The sequence below is a fragment of the Coptis chinensis genome, chromosome 3 (assembly GCF_015680905.1).
Source record: "Coptis chinensis isolate HL-2020 chromosome 3, ASM1568090v1, whole genome shotgun sequence".
Lineage (NCBI taxonomy): Eukaryota > Viridiplantae > Streptophyta > Magnoliopsida > Ranunculales > Ranunculaceae > Coptis > Coptis chinensis.
In genome coordinates this window covers 114,145,717-114,160,651 of record NC_141458.1, presented here as the reverse complement: position 1 = coordinate 114,160,651, position 14,935 = coordinate 114,145,717, and the positions used below count along the sequence as shown (strand labels likewise).

General features: G+C 36.9%; 2 long non-coding RNA genes across 8 annotated transcripts; both read left to right on the top strand.

The window, feature by feature from the left end:
* The first annotated feature begins 8,365 nt into the window (after nucleotides 1-8,365).
* On the top strand, nucleotides 8,366-9,162 carry LOC147513202 (uncharacterized). Its single transcript, XR_015217357.1, has 2 exons — nucleotides 8,366-8,804; nucleotides 9,056-9,162. It is a non-coding gene; the product is annotated as an uncharacterized LOC147513202 (long non-coding RNA).
* Nucleotides 9,163-9,808: 646 nt separating this feature from the next.
* LOC147513201 (uncharacterized) lies at nucleotides 9,809-13,493 on the top strand. 7 transcript variants are annotated; one of them, XR_015215291.1, is made up of 8 exons: nucleotides 9,811-10,749; nucleotides 11,034-11,107; nucleotides 11,435-11,487; nucleotides 11,952-11,983; nucleotides 12,094-12,140; nucleotides 12,661-12,750; nucleotides 12,861-12,900; nucleotides 13,154-13,493. It is a non-coding gene; the product is annotated as an uncharacterized LOC147513201 (long non-coding RNA). The 7 variants fall into 7 exon arrangements; XR_015215290.1 differs by having other exon boundaries at nucleotides 12,857-12,900; XR_015215292.1 differs by lacking the exon at nucleotides 12,861-12,900.
* The last annotated feature ends 1,442 nt before the right edge of the window (nucleotides 13,494-14,935 follow it).

Sequence of the window (14,935 nt, the reverse complement as noted above, 5' to 3'; positions counted from 1 at the left end):
CCGAAAGAAAGGACGACATTTATCGTAATATTTGGAGATGAAACGATTTATTCTTTGCCGCCAAAATCCGCGTGAGTTGTTGTATCTCCTTTTTTGTTTGGTGATGGCATAACGAGGATTGCTCTGATTTGTTCAGGGTTTGCTTCAATGCCTCTGCGAGTCATCAAGTAACCCAAGAACTTCCCTGAGATCAAGCCAAAAGAGCATTTTGAAGGATTGAGCCGCATATTAAACTTTTCCACTCTTGTGAATACTTCTTGTAAATCCATCGATGATCACTACTGATTTTGATTTAACAACCATGTCGCCAATGTATGCTTCCATAATCTTGCCTAGCATGTCTCCAAATATAGTATTGATCATTTGTCGTAAGTAAGTGGCAAAGATTCTTCAACCCGAAAAGGCATTACTTGATAGCAAAAATACCTTTGATCGGTTATGAATGATGTTAATTCCTGATCTTCACCAAACAACGGATCCGATAGTATCCCTCAAGAAGTCATTCCATAAATGATAAGCGTGGAAATCCGGATGTGGCATCAACAAGTTCGATATCCGCGCGGAAGAGGGAATGGGTGTATAGGGCATGCTTTGTTAAGATTGGTGAAGTCGATGCATACTCTCATCTTGCCATTCTTCTTCGCATCTTTGCTACCACGCTGGACAACCATCTAGGGTATGAAACCGGGCTTAATAAAATTGACAGAGAGTAAACGATCAATCTCTTCTTTAACCTTTTAGCTTTCTATCGAGCCATACGCCCGGGCTTTTGTCGCATGTGCTTAACACTTGTATCAATGTCAAGCTTGTGACAGGCAACATTTGGGTGTATACCTGGCATTTGCTCCAAAGACCAAGCAAAAATGCTCTTGTTCTTTCTGAGTAGAGTAACCATATCCCTTTGTTCATTTTCTGATAGCTCGGCTGATATGAAGGTTGTTTCTTTGCTAGATTCTCCAATTTGAACTTCTAAGAGGCGGTCTATAGTCGGTGGTCCTTCACTTGCTGATATGGTGGAACAATTTATTTGTGGTGCGGATTGTGCTTGAATGACTTCTTGTGAATTGCTTAAAATTGTGTTTCCATGCATATCAGATTGACGGTAATCATCTAATATTCTTTCGTGACAACGGCTAGAAGCCATCTGATCTCCTCGTATTTTGCAAATTTTGTCTAGAGATGGAAATTTCAATCGCTTGGTGGAGGGTAGAGACAACAAAGACCCATACAAATGAGCCAATCCCTACCTAAAATTGCATTGTAGGAAGATTTGCGTTCATTAAAAGAAAATCAATGTTGACCGCCTTATCCATGAGTTTGACCGGTAAAGAAACTCTTCCGACCGAGTTGTTCTTTGTTCCATCAAAACCGATTATCGGGTTGTTATCCGTGACAATCAAATTTTCTCGGAGAGTTTCATGTCATTATAACAACCCCGCAAAAATTACACTAGCGTAACTTCCCCGTCTTCATCATGACACCGGACAGCACTCACCATAGACCAATGTAAGCCGTGATAACGACCGCATCGTGAATGAGGGTGATGGATGCCAATTAGGTCTCTCACAAGAAAACATAGTGGGCTTGGTTCGATGGTTTTATGCGAGTTCCTTCAATAAAATCGGCTATTTATGTGATATAACTCACGAAAAATCCCAACTTTTCTCTTTGCTCACATTTTTGTTTTGGCGCGACACGCCGTTGATTCCGTGTGACTAGCTTTGATGACGCTTGTAACTTGAGATTGACAAATTCTGTTGAGTGCTTTTAGTGCTTAAGAATTCCTCTAGCCATCCCCTTCTCTACTAGCTTTTGTATCTTTCCTCGTAAGGATCCGTGATTGTTCAGCTTGACCAAAGTCATTGTGGAAAAGACACCATAGATTTTATCACGCCAGACTTTGTACCTTCGGTAAAGGCATTGAGGGAAAAGCAGATTGCGACTTTTAATCTTCTCATAGATTGAGGCATATTTGGCATTCAAAGGGAGTGAGCTTCATTTCTTCTCGAAAATTGTTTGTCTTTTAAGATCCCCGCTTCGGTTGTTGAAGTTTCCATTGGCTTTGTTTTACGCTTTTTTGATATCCTAGATTCTTTTTTCTCTAAAATCTTTGTCCTTTGAAGCTTCGTCTTCCGCGATCTATTTCAACATTGATGAACTCAGAGCGTTAGGTGCGGTGAACAAGTCAGATTTCGTCCTGGGGAGGATCTCTTACCAAGTGAGTTATATATTCCGCTAGTATCAAACGGAGAGCTTCTTTTGAATGCATGAATGATCATCATTGCCGGCACATCCGCGGACCCCGCTTGATTTGGCGAAATCGGACAAATCTAATTTTGCAAGTGTTTCATCTTTCTCATGTTTTGTGTTTAGCAAGATATTGACATCTTTGGGCCGAGTCCAATTATGTTGAAATCGATCCGCGAACTGATCTCGCTAACTCCCCGAAAGATTCGATAGATCTAGCCGAACTTCCGATAGCCATCGCAAAGCCCCCCTTTAGGGGTTGCCGGAAAAAGTTTGCATAAGAGAGCCATCCTTACGCCAAAGAACTAGCCTCGCTTTTGAACTCCATAACATGGTTGTTTGGATCGCTTTTCCGCTTTCATCGTGCTTTAGGCAATTCGGCCGTTTGAAACCTTCCCCGATGTTCTCGCATTTTGTATACGCCAGAAAAACGCCCAACGATGTCTTCATTTACCGCTAAGTCTTTCCAATGTTTTTCCTTCCGGATCGGTATTATTCATTGCCTTTTTAACGATGTCTTTAATCTGGCTGCCAAGATATGTTATTCCTTCATTTGTTTGGCGACGGACGACTTGTGGTTGAACTTCTTGACCTTGTGTCATATCGCCGTCACTTGTTGCCCCCGTATCCGAAACCTTTGGGTGCTCGGATCGCGAGACCTATGATGGAAGTTTGAAATGTCTCGCACCGGAGAGTAATCTATATGATGAGTGTTATCTCTATGTCGGTCTTCCAGTTGTCTTCTACACCGATTCCTTTCGCTCAAGTCGAAGTCTTAGGTCGTGATTCAGATCTTGCCCGAGGTCACAAAATTTCGAATGCTCCAAGTGAGTTCTAATGTTGGGTGGTATCCTCCGACCGACCGTAAATGTCTTTGCTATCCCCGCTTTACGAGGTTTGTATTACCTCGGTAGTATGTATGGTCAGCGGCTTGTTCGGTGTGAATCGGACTTCACTGGGGAGATCAAGACGACTAGTATGTGACCCGTGATGTTGTCTATCACCGCTATTACGACCGGCTGACATCGAGTCCTCAATCGCCTTTAATAAATTGGTTGAAATATGTCGGGCCTGGATTGATTTGGGCGATTTTCGGGGACATCATCGGTGGTTCGGAATCTTTCGCTATTGCTTTGCAAACGGTGGAATACACCTTTGCTTTTTCCTCGATCTTGGGATTCTTGATGGAATAGATGAAGCAAAGATCATTGTTGTCTATCCGTACTTTGCTTCCCTTCATCTATTTGCTTCCTCGCAAGTCCGCATTATGCTCCTTTTCCCTTCTAAGTTTGTTAAAGCGTAGCTTCCGAGTCATTTCTTCATCACCGTGTCTTTATCATTTGGATCTGCAACCATATTTGCATCCGTGATCCGATCCGTATCCGCTAATTAGTATCATTAGGAGGAGAAGATATCGGAGCCCTGCGACCTTGGAAATTTAGATCTGCTTTGTCTTTGATGCTTGGAGCAACAAAGGTGGAGCTTGTTGGTTTGATGCAACTTGATCGACCACGAACTTCAACATTTTGTTGATTGTTTCCCTCGATGGTTGTGGTTCTTGCCCGCTTGTTAAGCTAGAGATCTTGTTATAGTAGCCATTAACAAAGATTGAGAGAGATACGTGGAAGAGAGAACGTTAACAAGAACCGCAGACGGCCCAATTATGTTTGGGTATGAATTCACCCGCATTAATACTATTGAATCTGCAAGGGGAGATGTTGTATAAAGAATGAGGCGATCGCGCCTTTTAATGGCTGCCTACGTGATCCGAATATGTATCCGGAATCAAGTCTCTAAAAACGTAGTTCTTTGTTAAGTGAAGAGTCCTATTTATAGAAATAAAATAAGAGTCCCGACAAAGACAAGGACTCTTACTAGATAGATCGTTAATCTGAACCTCGCGACCGCTCAAAGTGACCGGCCGGCCCCGATGTCTACTTCATAATGCGGAACCGGCCCAAGTGGTTAACTAGAATCGTGAGCCGCCCAGGTGGCTAAGTGGACATGTGAGCCATCCAAGTGGCTAAGTGGACATGTGAGCCGAGTCTCGTAGCCGAGGATCGGTCACTTTGACTTACTATGAAGACTAAGTCCCTAATGAGTTCGTTAGCCGAGGCAATGTGGGCGTGGACGACATATCGCTCAAGGCTTTGTAGAAGTCAGAGAGAGGAGTCTCTCTTTCTTCACCATTATATCGGTGGTGTGTGTGAAGTATTAGCTAGAGGTGTAGTGGGTGGTATACTAGATAGACTTGATTGTTGATGTTGTTGTGTATTTACGTTCGGTGTTTTGTTCGCCGGACCTTAACCTCATACAAGGCTAAACCAAACTTAGCTAAACACGCCAACACTCCAAACAATTCCGATGTACTAGTATAAACGCCTAACAGAGATGCGAGGTGTGTGGAAAGGAATAATACCTGATTGCGTCCCTTGCTTCGCTTATGAATAACGCCTTGTTTACGCGTGTTCGGTGTGTATAACAAGTTAGGACAATCAAAAAATTTGAAAAATCAAAGTTCGAAATCAAACCGTAGAATTCGGAAAAATTAACAAAGCGGCGCCGGTGCATAGAAGCGCTGTCGCATTTCGTAAATTTTCAAATTACAAGAGTTTTAAGGGCTGGTCGCCGAAGTTCCAGTATAGAGGCGGAGTGCGCCTTTATAAGCGCCGATCGCTTCGATGTATTTTTTCGGAACTTTTCAACGCTCAATCGGAAATCCACAGTATGAATCAAACAAGGGTGGGTGGGTTTAATGGGACTTTAAGAAAAGTACTTACACTATGAAAACAATGCGAAAGTGAAACTAAGATGGCAGCGGCGCCATTTGATAAAGGTAAAAATAATAGTTTTACATACGAAATAAAGCGATTAAACTTACAAACGCAAGTAAAACTAAAACTATCTTGTGATGCCTATATTATCAAAGATTTATACTCTCAATCCTATGAGATATAGTGGAGTAGAGTGATTCGTTCCACTCCTAGTCCTTCCGCATGTTGTGTTTTCTAAGTATAAATAATCTACTTTAAAGTCTAAAGAGAGATTTACGAAAAGGCAACTAGACTAAGATGCAACTACCCACAAGATGCAACTAGTCGGTTATCAAAATAACTATGGGAATGCTACGTTGATTCGATTATAAGGAGTTAGAGGGGGATTGATTCCACCTTAACTCGACTTAATCCTATTAACGACGAATCGTCGAAATCCGACTTGAACTGCTTCGCAGAACAATTGGTTCTTCCTAATCCCTAATTACACATGGCATTCCTACCAATTCATAACTAGCATGTGAACGATTAAACCCATTCTCATGGTGAACTAATCGTTTCTAGAGTGGAAAGGAAATTACGATGACTCTACGATAATCGGAATCAAGCTTTCATCAAGGCTTCTCAACCCCCTCTAATGGAGGTTTAGCCGAATGAGAATCATTACGCAAATCATTTCCGATTAAATTAAAACTAAACATAATATAAAGAATTGAAATTTACTAATCTAAATTAAACAATAATTAAAATCTAATTAATAACTAAGAATTGAATAACAAGTACTAAATGAAATCAGATCTAACACAATGTAAATGACAAGAATCGAAATTGACAACTAGCTATTTTATTTATCAAACTAATTAAGAACAATGATTCTAAGAGTTAATCTAAAACAAGAGTTGGATTTGAAATTAAACTTAATTAAAAATAATTAAATCTAGATCTAGAAGCTATTCTAATGGCTACTTTCTATTCTAAGCTCCCTTATTTTCTAACCTAAAAATCTACTATATTCTCTCCTTCTAACAAAGAGCTAAGCTTTTGTTTTTATACATCCAGATCCAAAAATCATGCATGGGCTTGGAGCCATGTTTTGGGCCAGAGAATCAGGCCCAAAACCCAATTATTTCAGTCCAAGAAGGCCTCTTCAGCTGCAGTTCGCTTCAACAGACTTTTCGTCTACTTCTGCCCCTCTGATTGGGTCAAGGCTTGGACCATTGGAAATCTCTTTCCGACCCGGTCGTTTTGACATAAGGTAGGCCCAATTCCGAGGTCTGAGTCTAAAGATACGGCCTTCAAAAGTTCTGCTGACTTGTGTCTGTTTCTGCCCGCGTCGACTTTTCAGCTTTTGACCGGGCTTTAGAAAGGCTTTGTCTTCTTGAATCTTGGCCTTTAATCACGGAACTCCTTAGTAACCGACCTTTGCTTCCTTATCTCGCTAAAGTGGCACATTTCTGCACATAATGGACTTTGAAGCCTGAAATGCATAAAAACACGTAATCAGTGTTAACTCTTAATTATTACTCACATAATTGGTCTAAAAGTATGTCTGTTACAGGGTTAAAACTATAGTTTTGGGCTCTTATCAGACATCGTCCTTGCACAAAAGATTATTAAGTCCTACCTTCTTGCAAACGGAAGTTAGAAATTCTAAATAACATATGTAGATATCCTATAAGTATTCAAATATAAGCCCAAACACACTCGCACAATTAAATTAATTTCTCTTATTAATTAATCAATTACTTTTCTTATACACCCACCCTTTAGTACCTACTCCACGATTTGCACTCCACACATTTTCCAAATCACAAATTTCTGTGTGCCTCTCTCCCTCCGAATACCACGATATCATAACCATCTCTGAGCTTTTATACACATATTTCACAGCCTCTTTGGGCATATAAACTCAGGTCATTCATGACACATTTAATGAATACCTTTTTAAACAACCACTATCACGTACCCAATTTAATACTAACATTGTACACATATAGTTATCACTAAAACTAATATATATTATATAATATGGTGGTCGACTGCACTACATATAAGGTCAGCTTCCTCACGATCCAATCTTTCAAGATTAGAATCAAGCCTTATGTAGCTCTTAACCAATAAATATCAACATCCTTGTATGTACCTTTAAGGAAAACAACAATTTATACTATATAGAATTACATACAATAAGTTTCAAATACTCCCACAATAATATACGTAAAATTTCATACCTAGAGATACACTATGAACCTTTAAATCTAAAAATTCACAATCATATATTTCTCTACTTTTGATTATAAAAAAAACGATCTTATGAACCATGTCGGTTCCAAATAAAACAACAGTCTAAAAGTAGACTACAAACATTATATAAAACACCCAAGAAGAGTTTAAGAGACCCTTAGTTCATTACAAGATATATTTCCCAAAATAGCTTCATGCACATAAATGATAACACGGTAAGTTTTCTAGCCAACTTGTCAATGCTATAGTTTTTCCTACATTCATCTAAATAACATGTAACTTAATTATTTAGAAACTAGGGTATGTAGACATACTTTTTCATGTAGAACTAGAAGCCCCAACCTCAGCCCATCTAGAAGAAAACTAAGGTTGAAAACGGTAAAAATCCTAATTTCAGCAAACTAGATTTTTGACGGACTATCTTCCGAATGACACAACCCTTTCCATAGGTATCCAAATACATTGAGGCTTTTTGTGTTGAAAAGATAACACACAGAACTTACTTTTTTATGTTTTACAAAAATACTTAATCTCATTCTAAATGTACGAAAACTAGGTTCGAACACAGTGCACATAAGCTGATTTCTGACGCACTGTTTTCTGCCAGTCAAACTTCCAGACATCATAATTAATTCCATAGGCTTCGGAATGCGATGAGGATAGTTGGAATAGAAAGCAGACTTCCAGATCTTATTTTTTTATGTTTTCATAAAAATCTAGTTCAAACTATAACTAAATCAAAATTGAGTTCGAAATCAGACCATCGACACCGCTCTGTATTTAATCATGGAACATAGAAAAATATATTCGTGTATCTCAGTCAAACATTTCCACTTTTGACCACATATCATTCAATTGTATATGAATTTACTTCACTCTGTAGCTATGTGTAGAAATCAAACATTACTATTCCCAGTAGACGTACATCTAATAACATAAAGAGGTGCACAGTAACTATAGTCAAACGTTTCCTTAGCTTATACTTTTGGCGGTGCTTGAAAGTCTTCAAGTGCACCTTAGGACTAGTAGGTACTATGGAGAAACACTTAATTTCTTTTTATAGTTTGGAAATACCTTTGTAAACTACTCTCTGCGTCAGATTCCTTCAAGCATGGGTCTGTAGCTAAAAGGCAATTTTGTTTGCTTTAGATGCTGGAATTAGAGCTCGACCACATTTGGATTAAATTAATAAACCTGACATGTCAAACCTATCCACTCTGCACACTACGGAGGGACTTCATCTGTACATGAATTCCTGTGTGTCTTGAGCTCTATTGAGACAAAGTAGTCAAAAACTCAAATTATCAAATCAGACTACCTTAATGAGATAAACATGAAAATCAACTTCGATCAAGGCCTTTCTTTACCTTGATCAAACTTTTGCTGTCACCTTTGGATGTTGAGAATGTTGCCTTGTTCTCAAATAGCTTCGGTATTGAACTGGGGCTAACAATTGAAAAGAGGATTAAAAGGCGTGGAATTTCTTTGAAATCACACCAATATCATTTGCAAGAATGTTGAGATTGACATGTACAAAAGGTACTTATCCACTTAATTTTAGATGAACCATTTGTGTTTTGCAAAGATTGAAATAATTAAGTTCTATTTTGAACTTAAAGCTTTAACACAGGCACGCCGCATGCATACACAGGTATACCGTACCGCATGCATACCTGACCTGAAGAAAGAAGAAAGTTGTATGGCTCAGTAGCAATAAAAAAGAAAAAAAGATTAATGATAGTCAATTATTCTATTTTATATTGATTACTTTTTCCTCCTTCATGGTTCAGTTGTAGGAACGGTTAAGAACGCGAGGGACGTAAATTCGTTACTTAAAGGAGTCCTACATATTTACTACATGTTCGTTTTTCGTTTCTAAGGAAAGTGTGTGTTATTAGAATTCTGAGAATATGCTAATAAAGCCATTTAAGTTTTGTTCAGTAAATGGTATGGTGTGCATGGAAAACCTAATAGATTAGGTACTAATCATAATGTGTCAGATTTCTTAGCATGCTACTGTAGAAATTTGTAATAATATTTTGCGATTATTTTAAAAATATTAGAGTGTTATTTGCAGAAATGTGTATCAATAGTCTGGGTCTCTGGGATATGCAACTAAATAGGCTTTGGAACATTTCAAAAGGGGTGTTGATTGTCTGATTCCAGCATATCTATTAGCCTACTTAGCCAGGTCGTGAGCCTCCTGGTTGGCCTGTTAGACCTACTTATAATCCAGAAATTTTTTACACCGAAGCTCTGTATACAACTTTGAAAATGACTAACAATTTCCTTTAAGTGATTCAATCTCCAGTTGCCAGCCCAAGCTATCTGGTCTTCCAGCAAGAGCTTGAGCTTCCATTAGACTTTGATTATCTCCAATGACCACAAGGGCTGGAAATGGGGTGGGTTTGGATCGGATTCTCACTCAAAACTCTTTACCATATCTGGATTCGGATATCATATCCATTAGAAAACACCAAAAAAATATATTATTTTAATGATTTTCATATATAAATGTAAGATATATATTAATTTTTAGGCTTCAAAATATGAATTTTGTTAAAATGGTTTGGGTTTCCGGATATTCAGGTCAGATAAATTGGATTTGGATATGGTCAATTTGGAAAAAATGAATTCGGATATGGGTCGGATTTGGGTTGAATCCGTACCATTCCCAGCCTTAATGACCTCTAACGGTCCTAACTGTAGCCTCTGAATTAGGTTTGCCGCAATTTCTGTGCCATGGCATTTTGCTCGCGAAACACTTTGACATTGAAAATTCTTATATGCAGCCTTCCGTCAGCATTTGTCAATGAACTAGACTCTTATGCTATAAAAAAGTTTTGAAAGTAACCCGACCTAAAACAGCAATTGCAATAACACATTCAACACAATTAAGAGTATGTTTGACAAAAATAACTGTGAATTTAGACATACTATTCTTTCTGCAAGTAGGCAACAAACTAATTCTAAAGCCTAATCTATATAATAAAGAGCTTGGTTTTTTATGCATTTATATCAAGCGGTCAAGGGAGAAAACAGTTTTGGGAGATCCTACGATAGACAAATCAGGGGCATAAAAGTAAATTTATGTGTTAGGAAATTTTAATTTTCTTAAACCCTTACTAATCAATCAATCGGAAAGAATAACACGATCAATGTTTCTCCAGCTCTTCGCCCAAGCATCTACCAAAAACATGGTCTAACACCATCTCTCTCTTTTAATCGTTTGAAGAAGAAGGTCAGGGGACGCTATCTACGTTAAATACTTTCAAATAGGCAAGAGTCATCCTCTCTTCCCAATTTTAGTCTCACTTTAACCCCCACTTTAATATAACTAAATAAATTTATTTTATATGTGCTGATTAGTATTGTGTTCGTCTCTTGTGATTCACTTACCTATTATCTCTCTCTCTAAAAAAGAATAGAATATGGGAATAATTACTCTCTATGTTGTTGATCAAGACCATATTCATCGTTGAAGGTACTCCTCATTTCTATTTTACTTAATTCCAATTGTTTATGGGGTTCAATTTGTGTGAGAATCAGTGAGAATTTGCAAGTCTGGTGTAGTGCTTAATCAACTATTGTGTTTTCACACACAATGCAGCAATTTAAGTATGTAAAATGGCTAATATTCATGTTCTCTTTACTGAAGACGTTCTTTTTTGCCAATACCAATTCTGTCAACATTAAACTCAAGGACAAAACTTGAATGCCTCCAATGGCTGACATCTTTTTATCTCCTTTTTTTGGAGGTGTGTGTAGGTGTTACCCAACAGAGACAGAGTATGCAAATACGTTCTTTTCATGGTGACTTGTGGGTTTTGAAAGGTCTGGAGGTTGTATATCTATATTTCATACCAAAAACAAAAATATAAATGAACAACTAATAACAACAAAAATAATCACTAGAGAAAAATATCCCAACTCTTTTTGACGAAAACTTACTCGCAGAAGTGGAAAGTAAGACGAATACCAATGATTCAAACACAATACTAATAAGTACTCATTAGCAATATGCCTCATATGTCATAGCTAAAGAAATATAGATTAGAGGAAGATTTACTTTATTACTTCCCCTTTGCTTGCTAATTTATTAGCTTTTGGTTCCCTAAGCTTTTTTGTTTTTTTTCCCCTTTTATGTTAACTATGTGTTTCTGTTTCAGTGTTCCAGTCGCATTGATTCATCTTGGTTCAGGTACTTCATTAAAATTTTCAGGTAAATATAGTAGTTTTATTGTATCTTTCCCCTGGTGTATGTAATTGGAACCGAAAAAATTGGTTTATGATATGTTGACAGTTCCCATTAGTACCAAGCCACCTCCCAACTATATGCCTTAAAGTTTGAAACTTCAAAGAAAAAAATTCCCTTTACTATGAGTACGTACCTTCGCCTTTTCTCTTCTTCACTGTTTTTTCAGGTTAATCGTACCATTTGTCAGCTCAAACCATTTAACTCCAAGCATGTAAACTATTTAATTTTGTTTTTCTTTCTTTCTTTCTTTATTTATTTCAATGGTGTCATACAACCTCACCCAGGTAATATCTGTCTCCAATGCTATAATACTAAGCTAATATATTCAATGTTCCTATGCTATAAACTCATCAATTCCACCAAACTTAATGATTTAGGACCTAATGAGTTGGTTGTGCTTTTCTATTAACTATGTGTTTCTATTTCAGTGTTCCAATCGCATTGAATCATCTTGGATCAGGTACTTCATTAAAATTTTCAAGTAAATATAGTAGTTTTATTGTATCTTTCCCTGGTGCATGTAATTGAACCAAAAAAAAGGGTTTCTGACATGTTGACACTTCCCATTAGTACGAAGCCACCTCCCAAGTAGCGATGATAGATATGGAAACTCTGTAAGTATTCTTCTTATTTTGAACTATTGTTTTTCTTTGTGCTATTTGTGTTTCAAACTTTCGATGTGCAAGGTGTTATCTTGCCTTGTGCGGTTTCATGTTTTCATTTATTCTTTGGAATAAGTCTTACCTATCAATTTCAACTTTTTTTTTGGGATCTCTTACCTTTCATATGGAGATGTGAAAGAGTTGGTATGACATTCATTATTTGCTAATTTATTCAGACTGGTATCAAATTACATTCAATCATGTAAAAGACACAAGTAGAATTTCTACTTCTTATGATATCACTCGAGTATCGAGGATCAGTATCCTCTCTTCTTATCAGATTTTTGAATCCTCATAATTTCTAATATGATATTTTAATTTCGATCAATTTTTATTTTACGGTTGTAGTTTCTTGGATGCTTTTCGGCCTTTTTGTATTGTGAATTTGTGTGCACTTATTAGGACTTCATAACCTCACGATTTTTGAATTTAGTTATATATCGTTTGACATTTATTAATTATGTTAAATCCGGTACAAGGGATTGTGCATTGAATTGAAACCAACCTTTTGAGAATGTTACACATGAAGACTACCTCACACTAAGATCGGAACAAGTAGATAAAGGTAGGCAAGAAAGCACACTCTTCATCAGATGCAATTGAGTTTTGTATATTTGGGTTAGAAGTTTGGAAGCTAATGGTTTATATCCTTAATTGTCTAACGAACGTAGCCAGATCGACAAGATATTACATTTTCATCATTGCATTGTGAAAGGTTAGTTATGGCTTTGTGATTAAGATTTAGTTGCAAAAAGTGGCAACAAAAGTTTAGATTTCAATGTCAATTGGGCTCACTTCTCAATTGCTAGCTACTAAACTGCTCCTTGTTGTCTTTAGCATTGGTTGCGGGTTGTCTTTAGCTTCTTATGCAGTAGTGTTGGTTGCATGTATGCTGGATTTAGCAAGGATCCATTTTGTTTTTACTTATTAATGTATCTATGACTTCAAATATTATTATATTTATGTAGGAACTATCCAACGAAGGAGATAAGGACGACAATATTTTGGCAACTGACTGATTCCATACCCCGCCCATTGAAGTTTGCAAATTGGGTATTAGAGGCATTATTAAGAGCAAAATTTGGAAGTTCATTTGAGTAGCAAACCTATTCCCACTGGTATCTTTGAGTAGTAGATCAAACTATTCCCAGTACAATAGTATCTTTGAGTAGCAGACTTATAAATTTGTTTACAAGAACCAAATTTTAATTGTGCCTATTTGAAGTTCCATGGGCTTTATACTGGTGATTTGAAATATCTTTGTTTGTTCAATATAATGGCATAATTTGTAGTGCATCTTACATATGACCTCTTATGCATTTTTGTAGTAATTGCGTAATGGACATGAGTAATTAGATGCATTGAATTCATTTAGCTACTGTCTTTGAATTTTTGATGTTGACAAAATCAAGAAAACTTGAGAACTTTTTGTTACTTCAGTAGTTCATATTAGTTACTGCTTTTGTTGTTGGTTGTTGGTTGTTGATATTTCGTTTGGCAGTCTATTAGATTGCAGACTTGCAACATGTCCTTTAGCAGGAAACATTATCTTAGTTGTTTGGTCTAAGTATGTTATGCTGTAGGACTATCTGCAGAACTATTCATGGTATTTCTATTGTTGCACCTAGAAGCATGCTCATATATAAGGAATCTTGTAACTTGCATATTCTCTATTAAGTGGTTTCTCAATGCCAAGGCACGAACGTCAATATCAAAGCACATTGAAGTGGTACCACAATTATATTGAACTTATTAGAAGATCAATGTTTTCAAAGTGGCATCCACACTATGAAGAAGGTTGTGAATTCCCCATTAAACTATTAATAATCTCCAGGAAAATCGATTTTATCTGAGTGATTATTGGTTTCTCAATACCATGAATGAACATCTATATCCAAAAGAGCAAAAAGCACATTGAAACTAATTAGGAGCACCACAAATATAATTTAATAGTATTATTTTTAAGTGGCATGTGTGGCATGTGTTTGCCGAAGTAATTAGATAGAGTCTACGTACACTCCGCTTCTGGATGAACAAATTGTTCTCAATACGTATATATACTCGGCCAAGATGATTTTCTAAGGCATATTCAGTTAAGGGTATCACAATGACACTAATTGACACTAACAAGTTCAATTTAAATGTCAAAGAAAAAAAATAGGATAATTCTACTGTAAAAGTTAAATTTACATGTATTCATTTATTATGACTTGAGTGGCGTAGCCACGGGTTAAATTCTAGTACACGTGATAATATACACTTGATAATACACTTAAACCAATATTTTTCTTTTAAAACATTTGTCATCAACTATTAATGTAGCATGCCCGGCAATGGCCGGGCTAATTAGCTAGTTTCTCAAGTGATTGAAAGTTTGAAACAATGCAGAGTATGACCAAGATTCACATTCGATATCGAAGTTTGCTAAGAAAAATTCAACAATATTCTGTGCAATAGAGGTGTGCCTATAGTTACATGTCGATGCCAAATCTATACAGATTTGTTGAATAATGTGTGTAGAATTTAACACCTAATTAAAGAGACAAAACACAATGATTTATAGTGGTTTGGTGCTAATGCGGCGACCTACGTCCACGGGAGAAGAAATGTTTTATATTGCTTGAGATAATAGGTTTTGAGTTACATAAATGTTTATATAGCACAACATGAGTGCATATTCGTGTCTATTGTTTCCAAAAGGATTGGAAACTTTCCTTTATAGAAAACATACGAATCTGAAAAATCTCTGC